Below are 11457 nucleotides of genomic sequence, written 5' to 3'. Positions count from 1 at the left end.
AAGTAAATGCTGTGCCCTTTTCATAGAGCTGTCAGGCGTCAAACCCGCTACTGTGTCCTCCCCTCCTGTCCCCCGAGGAGGCCCGTGGCGGCAGCTTGCAGCATGCCACGGCATTCTGAGGACACGCTGATGATGGGAGCACCCTCTTTCCCCCGGTTCTACCTGATGGCCTCATTCACCATTCAGGGTGCACCCAGCACCCTGCCACCCACTGGGAGAGAGGCAAATGGTGACCACTCTTGATGGTCTAACTGGACCATGGTCCAGAACAGTGGGAGGGCAAGTGGCATGAGGTCCTGAGCAATCTTGGCCTGGGCCCACCCTCATCCCCTCCCCTGGTTCCCGCCCAGGGCATGAGGAGGAAGAAGAGAAAGCAGAGAAGACATTACAAGCATCTCAGCAGTTGATTGGACTGGTTAGGAAGTGACATCACCACATCCCAAAGCCGCCATCATCATCGTCACCAGCAGCATCGTCTTCTGGTGACTGAGCCTTCCCCCTGGAGGTTATTGCATCACACTCCTCTGTTTTACTTCCTTTTCAATAGCATGTGAGTGAAAGTTAACACAGCAAATTAGTTTCCCCTTCAACCGTTCACAAGCATTGAATGTGACGACCCCGAGTCCAAGCCCCTTGTTGTCCCCGCACTCGTCCAAATCCTCGTGTGAGTCTCCCTTCCCCTCGTCTTCTGTCTTCTTGCTTAGTTCCTCCTGAGCTTTGTCCCAGGGCAAGGACTGCTCTTGTGTCTTACATGGTGATTGTTCCAAGGACAGAGTGTCTCCCTAATGCTGCCCATCCCCTTACGTCACCTTCTGTTGCTTGGATGAAGGTTGGGGCAGAGGAGTGAGTTCATCCCGAGACATCAAGAGTGATGAAGGGCCACAGACACAGGTTCTATCAGTTTGTAACAGGCCAGTAAGCCTAGCTGTTCCCCACTCCTGCCTTCTTTAAGGGGAAAGTGTAAATTCTGTCCCCCACTATCCTAAACTACGCAGTCGAGTTTCCCACCTTTGGGGAAGTAGCAGGGGGCAGCACGTCCAGAGTGCAGTGGACAAGCCTTGCCCTGGGAAAACTACCTTCGTGATCACAGCATCTTCCCTGCCAGGCAAGCAGAAGCCCGGCTATCTTATGATGCTGAGTTCTGCTCCACCTTGTCTCCATTCTCTGTGATCCTTCCAGAGCAGGCAGCTGTGGGAGCCGGGCACCAGCTAGATCTTCTGTTCTCAGAGTCACAAGTGCTGAGGTGCTTGCAGTCTCTCAGTGCACTAATTGTTTGAGTGAGTTTTTTCTTTTCTTCCCCCTTCTTTGCTCCAACACCCACTTATCCCATGCACTGAGGAGGGTGGGGCCTCTCTTCACCACTCCTCACCCTTGCCAGCTCCATGTCCGTCCCTCTCATGCAAGTCACATGTCCAAGGATTATCTTGCAAATATGGTATAAATAGGTAAGACGCCACTTCCAGAGGCCATCTCTCCATTCAAAGGTTGGAAAGCTCATGGCTCACATGCGGCACTCTACACTATTATTTCTCCATGGCCATCTTTTTGCACACTTGTGTGTATTTATACTGACTGTCTTTTGATGTCACATCTCAGTTATTTTATTAAAAACACTCCAACATGTGCTCAAGCATCCCTGGGTTTTTCATTATGACTGATAAAGAAGATTTTGGGAATAAGATACAGACGCTGCCCTCCACAAACTGAGTCTTCATGAGGTATGAAGCTTCCAAAATCCAATCATAACCTGTTGCTGTTGAGTTGATTTTGACTCACAGTGAAACCTTCACAGACTTCGGGTGTGTGGTCAAGAGAGGCCAGTCCCTGTCAGAGAGAGGGAGGAGGACCCTGACGAGATGGCCCGACACAGTGATGTAGCAGTGGGGTAGCTACAGCATGTCAAGGATCTTAAGGGCGGTGCAGGACGTGACATGTTGCCAGTCTGTTGTTCACAGTGTTATTATGTGTCTGAGTCAGTTCTCACCATTGACATTGGGAGCAGCATGATGGATGGTGAAGAGACTGACATTGTTAACAGCTTCGGTTTACTTGGCTCCACAGTCAACACTCTTGGTACCAGCAGCCAGAAAATAAAAAGACAAATTACACTGGCAAAGTCTGCTGTCAGGGACCCCTCCAGAGTACTGAAGAGCAATGATGTCAGTCTGGAGACTAAGGTGTGCCTGATCCAGGCCATAGTCTTCGTAATTACTTGCTATGCATCAGAAAATTGGACAATGACTAGGGATGATAGAAGGAGAATTGATGCCTTGAAGCTGTGGTGCTGGAGAGAGTACTGATTATATCTTGGACTGTCAGGAGAACAGTTTCATCCTGGAGAGGGTGAAGTCAGGCTGCTCCTTGGAGGCAAGGATTCTGAAGCTTTGTGTGCCATACTTTGGACATGTTGTAAGGACGTCATGCTTTAAAGGGTGGAGAGACAGTGCAAGAGAGGAAGACCCTGAATGAGATGGAGTGACTCAGTGACTGAGGTAATGGGGGTAGGTTTGTCAGAGACAATGAGGTTGGCACAGGATAGAGCAGCATTCAGAGCTGTTGTACACGGAGTCGTTATGAGTCGCAGGTGACATGATGGTGCATAACAACAACAGTCAGTTCACCAGCTCATAACAACAAAAGTGACACGTGGGGACAGGGTACAACCACCCCACAGGGTTTCCAAGGTGGTAAGGCCATGCAGAAGCAGAGCACCTCGTCCTTCTCCTGTAGAACTGCTGATTGGTTGGGACCGCCTGGTGCACCCCACTGTACCTCCAGAGCGCCTTGTAAAAGGTGTGTCAAACTCCAAACACTCCCATCAAGTCAATTCCAACTCACACCGTCCCTCCAGCGGTGTTCTCGGCTGCAAATTGTGGGAGGAGCCTGCCCACCCTGCTCAAAGCAAGGCCCAAGCCGTGTGTTGTGTGCACATCTGCCCGAGGCAGGCTGGCCTACCAGCACTGCCACTGCCTCCAGTCCCACCTCCGGAGAGCTCCGAGAGTGTCACCCCGCAGGTCCATCAAGCTGTTAAATGAATCGATGAGTGCTTGGAGAAGCATCTCACAAATTAGGCTGGAAGAACCTTCTCTTCTTAGCGACACATCCTTTCATCGGTGTAATTCAATACAGGTAGCCAGTGAATGCTTATTTTAGAATCTAATTTTATTAAGACGTTGTGCTTAGTAGAGTTTGAGCAAAAAGGGGGCCCTCTGTGCAATGCACTGATGTGGCTGCTGCCACAATGGGCTTGAGCAGAACAGAGATTCTGAAGGTGGTGCCAGACCAGGCCTCCTTTCACTCTCTTTGACAGAAGGTCACTGGCCTGCAGTCTAGGCATGTGTGTCTCACAATAGTTCCTGTCATGGCAGTCTGATGGAATGGGTGGAACTCCTCAATCCATTAGACGAATGAGGCTAGTGAAGAGTGGCTGATGGGGGAGAAGTTCTACTCTTCGGCTGAAGATTTATTTAGTCATCCTATCAATTATCCGACAAGCTGTTCATGCACCGGTCACCCTTCCACCTACCCAACCATCCTTCTATCTTTGCAAGCATATATCTTGTCCCTTTCCTCATCCATCTAGCCAGTCATCATTTGATCCATCCAGTGATCCAGTCACTGGTTCTTGTGTGCATATCTCTATTCTACTGTCTGTCATACACACAAACATCCCCCTGGGCGTCAGTCTTTCCATCCACTCCACCTCCCATCTACACTTTCAAACATACACGCACCCCTCTACCCATACGCAAACGGATATGTCCCGGAGAAAAGTGCATCTGGAGTGCTCCTCGGAGGTGAGAAGAGCAGAACTTCATCTCACATTCTTTGAGCACGTTGCTAGGAGAGACTATTCCTTGGAGAGGGACGTCATGCTTGGAAAGGTGGAGGGTTAATGAAAGAGAGGAAGACCTTCAATGAAATAGATTGACACAGTGACTGCAGCAATGGGCTCAAGTGTCAGAGATGATGACGATGGCACAGGATAGGACAGGGTTCAGATCTCTTGTTCGTAGAATTGCTATGAGTTGTGCTCTACTCCACGGCACCTAACAACAACCACCACCACCCATATAGCTAACCATTCCTCTTTTGGGCCACCCATCTGTCTATCCATCCTTTGATTCTCTCATCCACCTCTCTGTTCAGCTGTCGTCATACACACATATATCCTTCTATCCATCAGTCACCCACCCACTCAATCACCTATCCTTCCAAGCATCCCTCCACCTTTATCCATCAGTCCATTAACCCTTTGATGACTCACTCATTCATCTCGTGATACTCTACACATTCCTCTGTTCATCCACCCATTCTTTACTGAGGCCTTCCAACTGTCAACCCTCTGTCTATTCTTTCAAGCGCAAATCCATCTTTTTATCCACTCATTCATCCATCCATTTTTCTATCCCTTGACTCTTCCCTTCACTTCTTTGTGCCCCTGTCCATTGTCCATCCATCACACATATGCTGAGCCCCCATCAAATGCCACGGCTAAGTGCTGCAGAGCCAGAGGTGGCCCCGGCTTTTCGAGAACGCCCAGTGGTGAGGAGAGCTGTCCAGAGACTCTCACTTATTGTGGTGCTTCATTTTCTTCTTGATGTTTCAAGATCAGCTTCTTCTCTATGTGCAATATCAGACAAGCAGAGCCAAGACCTCTGCTGGCAAATGCCTCTGGCTCACTGGGGCGTTGGTGCAACCGTGGCTCTTCAGCTTGGGGAGGGATGCTGCCTTCCCGTGAACAGCTGAGGCTCACAGCACAAATCGCTGATGGTGTTAAACGCATTGCCCGAGCCTCCCAGGCAATCAGAAGAGAGAATTTCTGGCCTCCTCTCCCTCTCTCAGCACTAAGAGGCAGCAAATCTTCTTTTGATGGATTAATGGATCTAAATGTCATGAGGACTCCTGATTTACAGCCTCCATCCTTGTCTTCCCTCTCCAGCCCAACAGTCTTAGAAGGAAGCTCTTAAAGAGCAGGGCCAAGGAGACTGTGTTTTTTAAAGAGGAGCACCACTAGAATGGCTGGCGGTGACTGGCGGGGCTCGGCAGCTGGAGGAGGACTGGCACATCCTGGCAGCTCGCCGACCTGCAGAGCCAGATGCTCAGCCGTCTGGGGGACTGACTCATGATAACCCAACTCCCAAGAGGCTGAGCGATGAGTGGCAAAGTGCTGCTTCCCAAGGAAGGAAGACGGCTCCACAGTCAGGGCGTTTGGCTTGTGACCGCTGGGCAGGAGGAGTCCTTTCCCCCTCGTGCCTGTATTTTCCCCTCCTGCTGCTCACCCCAAGTAGCTCTGGTAGCCTAGTGCAAAGAAACTATGTTGCAGTCCCAAAGGCACACAGTTCAAATCCACGATCTTCTCTGAGAGAAAAGGATGAGCTATCTCCTCCCTTGAGTCTAACTGCATCTAAAAACCCTCTGGAGGAGGGTCAGCTATGGATCAGTTCCAACCCACACACAACACAACATAACACAACGTCCTGAAGAGCCCAAGGGGATTGTGGCCAAGGCTCTGGGGCACACAGCAACTCATCCAAAGCTGCCCACTTGTCAGGACACAGCTGGACTTGAACTCAGCCCCCACTGCCTTCTCATGGTGCTCGCCAAAACCATGCATTTAAGGTTCAAACCTACATGTAAGAACTTAAAGTTTGACGAGTCTTCCCAGGAGCCTAGATGTAGGCCAGAACCATGAGTGCATGTGCGTGAATGTGTAAGATAGAGAGGAGACATATGTCGTTTCCGGATGCATGGGAAAGTGACTCGAGCAGATGGATCTATCCCTGCACTTCAGCATCCAGAGAATGCCAGACTCCAGCTCCGGTGGGCGGGGGGATGGAGCCGTCACCGAGGCCTGGGGCTGCTCAGGAGTTGTTTCCAGGGACTGGGGCAGCCCAGAGAGGGCCCTCACTTCAGAAATGATGAGTCTGGAGGCCTCCTGCTCAGGGCCGTCCTGGTGGGGCACAGGGCTAAGTGGTAGCTGAATTCTTGGCAGCCTACCCAGAGCACCTCGGAAGAAAGGTGCAGCCGCCCACAGCCAAGAACTCAGGTTCTGAGAGCATGTGGATCCCCGGCCTCCATGGTACTCGGGAAGCACCGGAGTCGGGGTGGCTCCGAGCTGGACAACTCCAGGCCGTCTCCTGCTGCAGCAAACCCTGAACTACAGAAAGTGTCCATCTCCTGGCTCACGAATGTGCACGTCCGTGATCTTGTGCACGCTGGTGTGGACCAAGCAGCTGCAGCCCAGTTATGCTGACTCCTGGTAACCGTCTGGTTAGAGCACAGCTGGGCACCCAACGCTGTGACCTTTCAGGAGCAGGCCACCAGGCCTTTGTTCTGGTCAACAGTGGATCACGTTAACTGTTTGCAGCACCCAGGGCTCCGAGCTGAAGCCACCTGCATGGAGGCTCCAAGTCACATGGAGGGTGGCAGGAACACAGGGAAGGGTAAGGAATAGGGGAGCCGGCCGCCTTTCTGGAAATGGTCAGCTGGATGGCCACTGCTCCTTGGAACAGGCCTGTTAGCTTCCAGAAGATTAATTTTCTTCAAGATGCTCTGATTTCAAACCCAGGTTTCCTGGTGCTGAATCCAGCCTGAGAGTCAGACAGCCTAGGACTGCGTCCCCCTCAGCCCAGGCAGCCCCCCACCCAGGACTGTGTACCCCTCAGCGTGAGCTGGCCCCCATACTGTTTCTCCCTCAGCCTGGTCTGCCCCCACACCCCCACCTCAGTTCTGCTGCCTGGGGCAAGTGGCTGCCTCACATGGCTAGAAGCCCCTGGGTGCTGCTCTTTCACTCCCGGCTGCCCAGCAGTGTCCAGCAGTGCTTGTCTGAGGCCTGGCTGTGCTGGCGGATGGACACCAGGTGCTTGCGGACAGAAGCAGGGTTGGGCTGGCGGGTGGGGAGAAGGCAGTGAGTGGGAACCCCGCCGAGCTGTGGCTGTCACCTGCCGCTCCTGCCAGACTGTGTGTGTGTGTGTGTGCGCGCGCACGTGCACGTGTGTGTCTTTGCTGCAGCCGATGCTGTGAGCTTTTCTTGCTCTTGTTTTTTTCTGGGAAGAGCCCGGATTACTGAAGAAAATCCAGCTTATGTGTCCAAGGGCACAGCAGGCTGCTGTGTGGCTGTGACATGCTGAGGTTTGACTCTAAGGAGGATTTATGGCTCTGCAGATGCCAGGTGAAGAACAAGAGGCCGTCCTGCCCTGAGCCGCCACCACACGTGGCCCGTGGGAGGCTGACCGGGGTTGAAGGAGGGCCTTACTATGAAAGGGACCCTAAGCTAAGGGAGAAGGCTGGCCACTGCCGGGGGCTGTGGGAGGTCTCCTGGTAGAGCGATGGGGCTCGCCTCCCCCTCTCCACCCCACCTTCCACGGTCACTGCAGCAGCCCCTCTCCAGGGTCCTGCACAGGGACACCAGCGTGGGGACACGGAGCGCCACCTGGTGCGGAGGCAGCCTTGGCCTTGGCCCCAAGAACTCAGGACTGCCGTCCCTGCCCTCCCCCACCCTGAACTCCCTCCACCCTGCGATTCACTGTCTTGGAGCAAAGGTTGGGGTCCCACCTAACAGGTCTCCTGTCCCCTTGTCAGCCTTGGGCGGTTTGGGGCCTACAATACGGCCTCTGGTTCTGGAACGTTTCCCAGTGTACCTATGTACCCTGCGTCACTGCAGATTTCAAATCTCTCTTCACCCCTTTCCAAAGCGACATGCACAGGATAATTGTTGCAAAGAGCTACAAACCCAGGAGTCAGATGTCCACACACCTACACAGAGCTGGAGGCTTGTCTCTGGGCTGTCCAGGGGGCCCTGCAGCACCATCTCCGCTGACCCTTTACTGAGTCAGGCACACCCACTGATACAGCGACCACAGACTGAGGCCTGGAGTCCACCCTGAGGCCCCTCAGAGGAAAGGCCTGGCACCCCACTTCTGAAGAGCCAGCCTGGGCAAGTGCACAGCTTGGTTGCTTTTGTTTGTTTGTTTTGAACAGTGGCATTCCATTCTGGAATTCACTTACCCTGGTAGACACCCGTCTGTTCCTCAACCCTCTTGTGTATCATGAAGTCCGTACCAACCCACAGCTGACCCTCCAGCAGGTTTTCAGCTGCAGTAAATCGCACGGGAGGAGACTGCCCATCTTTCTCACATGCCATGCGGCTCTGGGTTGGCCGCCCAGCTCCTTACTACTCGGCCACCAGAGCGCCCTCCTCATTCCTCTAGTTCCAGAAAATGACAAAGCCATGATGCTCCTCTGGTGGCTCGAATCCACCACAGCTCCTTGGGAGAGGCAGGAGCAAATCTCTTCCCGCGAGATGAGCGGCGATTCTGACTTGCTGCCAGGCGCCAAAGCCAGTGTAGTGGGCCCACCTGAGAGACCTTGACAGGCTCTAGCTGGAGCCCGTGCGGGCATCGGACCAAGGTCAGAAGGCCCGGCCGGCTTGAGGCTGCCACCGTTACGGGAGCAGCCTGCCATGACCTACTCCCACTGAGTCACTGGTTCAAATCCCCAACTTTTCAGTTGGCAGCCAAATGTTTGACCACTGTGAAACCAGGGCCCTTCGACAGCTCATTATTTCTGCTCACTCCTGCTTCCCTGAGCCAGCCTCCCTGCTTGATTATGGCCTAGGGTGTCGGCACAGTGCCCGCTGCCCCACCCCAGAGTCAGGGTGGAGGGGCTCCCCGCTGCCCAGAGAGCAGGGAGCCCTGTAGACTCTGACGGCTGCTCACAAATGAGCCCCCACTCCCCACCGGCCTCCCTGCCTACAACCACATGTCTTTGGGGAGCACGGAATGAAGGAGGCATAAAAATCGCGACCATACTCAGAATCAATACAAGGAAAAGGACATCTCAGGAGAAAATGACAGCAGTCACTGCCACTCAAAGGTAATAAAAGTCTGTTTCATCACCATCACTGGCACTTCGAGCCCCACTCCAGGGCCACGTGCACCACTGTGGCCATCGCCGAGAGCCCCGCCTGGGACAGAGGATGAGTCTCCCTGCTCCAGCCACGGTGCTCTGATTAAAACCCCAAGAAGGGAGAATGTTAGGCTAGAGCGTTGAGGAGGGAAAGAATGACCCAAAGGCTGACAAAAATAGAGACTACAAGTCACATTTATACCCTCCCCCTGGCTGTACAGGCCCGACGCTCACGTACCACTGAGCTGCTTGGCACGGCCAGTTCCCGGGATGGCTATGGCCTGAGCGCCAGGCGTTCTGATGCCTGGTGACCAGATGGCCTCGTGCCTGCGCTGTACACAGCTCACTCCGAGCGCCCTGCTGCCATATTGTCATCCGCAGGCACGATGCTGGACTACCCAGAACTGCAGGTCACTACCCAGAACTCCTGGGGAGCATCCTTAAGGGGACACATGGTCATTTATTCTCTTCCTTGCCTTCTGGTGAGAAGCTCTAGTGGCGTCGGATATAACATACGGAGCGACCAGCCGATAGGTCAGTGATTCAATTCTACCAGCCAACCTGTAGCTGAAAGATGGGCAGTGTGCACCCATGAAAATGTGGCCTTGGGACCCGTGGTGAGAGTGGGTGAGAACGAGTTCAGCACCGGTGGGTTGGGGTTTTGTTTGGTTTTTCACCTCTGGCTTTGCTCTCTGCTCCAAGGACACACTGACATGTTCAGACATTTCACCTCTGGTCCTGTGATACATTCACACTCACTGCCAAGTGCTGTCCCCGCTCCCCAAGCTGCAAGCTTACAGAAGCCAAGGGTCCCATCTCCCTTGGCTGCCCCTCACACCCCGGGGCTGCAAGCTTACAGAAGCCGAGGGTCCCATCTCCCTCAGAGGGGCTGCTGGCACCCCGGGGCTGCAAGCTTACAGAAGCCGAGGGTCCCATCTCCCTCAGAGGGGCTGCTGGATTCTGACACATAACGTCTTTAGAGCCCACAGCTTGGGTCACAACATCACCAGGGATTCCTTTAAAAGTTGTTATTGTTGTAGGTGCTGTCAAGTCAACATGACTCCTAGTGACCTTATAACAGATCTGAAAATCATCCTTGACACAAGTTGTGAACTTGGTCCTTGACACTCCCGAGCCCTTTGTCACAGACACTGTCACTCTGTTGTGTTACTGCCAGTTAGAAGCTCTTGCCTTCAAGTTGGCTTGGACCAGTGTTGACTTGGCACTGGGTTTCTGAAGTTCTAAGCCTTTATGGATGGGGGGAGGGGGTGTTGTCCATCTTTGTTCCTCAGAATGACTGAGGGATCTGAAACCCCTGTGTGGATTGTTATGGATTAAATTGTGTTTATCCCAAAATACATGCTGGAATCTTAACTGTGTCTGCAAACGGTATGGAACGGGCTTGCATTAAGGTAGGCATTCTGGGTGGTGCCAACAGTTAACATGCTGACAGATTACTGAAAGGTCAGAAGATCAAGCCCATTCAGAGGCACCTTGGGAGATAGGGCTGGCAATAGATTAAAAAAAAAAAAAAAGAACCAACCACTGGAAATCCCATGGGGTACGCTCACCTCCGACCCTGTGGGGTCACCGTGAGCTGGAGTCCACGCCATAGTGACTCATGGTTCAGGTTGAATCGCTCCATACTGGTCTGTTGTTTGCAGTAAGCATTTCCCTGGAATGATAGTTTGGGGGCACTTAGTTACTTAATCAATACTGCTCTCAGGACACTGAGGCAAAGGTAAAATGTAACTGTCAAAGAAATTCTTATTTTCCATGTTTTGTAGATGGCTTGGAGTCCACCTGGGAACATTCCAGACCTGAGATTTGAACCAAGGTCTATAGGTGCTCAAGGACTCCCAGCTGTGATTTGCAGGGCTGACTGGTTGGCCCTTGTTCCAGGTCCATGTGAGACAGCCCTGGGTGGGAGGAAGTGGACCCTCATCCAGCCATGGTAGGCAGGGGAACCTCCTGGTGTTATCGCATCCTGCTGCGTCTCTACTTCCTTGCTGGTGAAATGGGGCCCTCTCCCCGGACTTATTCTGGGCTAGAGAAGCTCCTGTGTTGACGGGGGTTGGCTCACCACAAATGCTCCCCTGGAGTCAGGATTACAGCATCTCCTTACAGAAATGTTCCTCTAATCTCCCCTATTAACGCAGAGGCAGTGCTAAGCTAGGCTGTCCCCCCAGGACTTGGTTTGCCTGAGAACTTGAGAGATACTGATATTATGCAAATATTACTTCAACTAACAAAGTGGAAACGTGAGAAGAAAGAGTTGGCTATACTGTATTTTCATAAAGACAGAATTACATCATAGGCAAAGCTATTACAATAAAAGCTTATAAAAATTCAGCTTGCATATTTTTACAGGCTGACATATTTTTCCAATATAGTCTGTCACACAGACATCCCTTTTCTTTTCCTCTTTTCAAGCTCTCCATCTTTGATGGGCCCAGGCTATGGCTTTGGAATTCCAATTCCAGGGTCATGAGGAGGAAGGATGATGCTTGTAAATGACTTGGAAGAACAAAGGCTGTCTCAGTCATC

This window comes from Elephantulus edwardii, unplaced genomic scaffold, assembly GCF_000299155.1.
Source record: "Elephantulus edwardii isolate Elephantulus edwardi_28Jun2011 unplaced genomic scaffold, EleEdw1.0 scaffold00048, whole genome shotgun sequence".
In the NCBI taxonomy this organism is placed as follows: Eukaryota; Metazoa; Chordata; class Mammalia; order Macroscelidea; family Macroscelididae; genus Elephantulus; species Elephantulus edwardii.
This window is presented reverse-complemented; position numbering follows the sequence as displayed.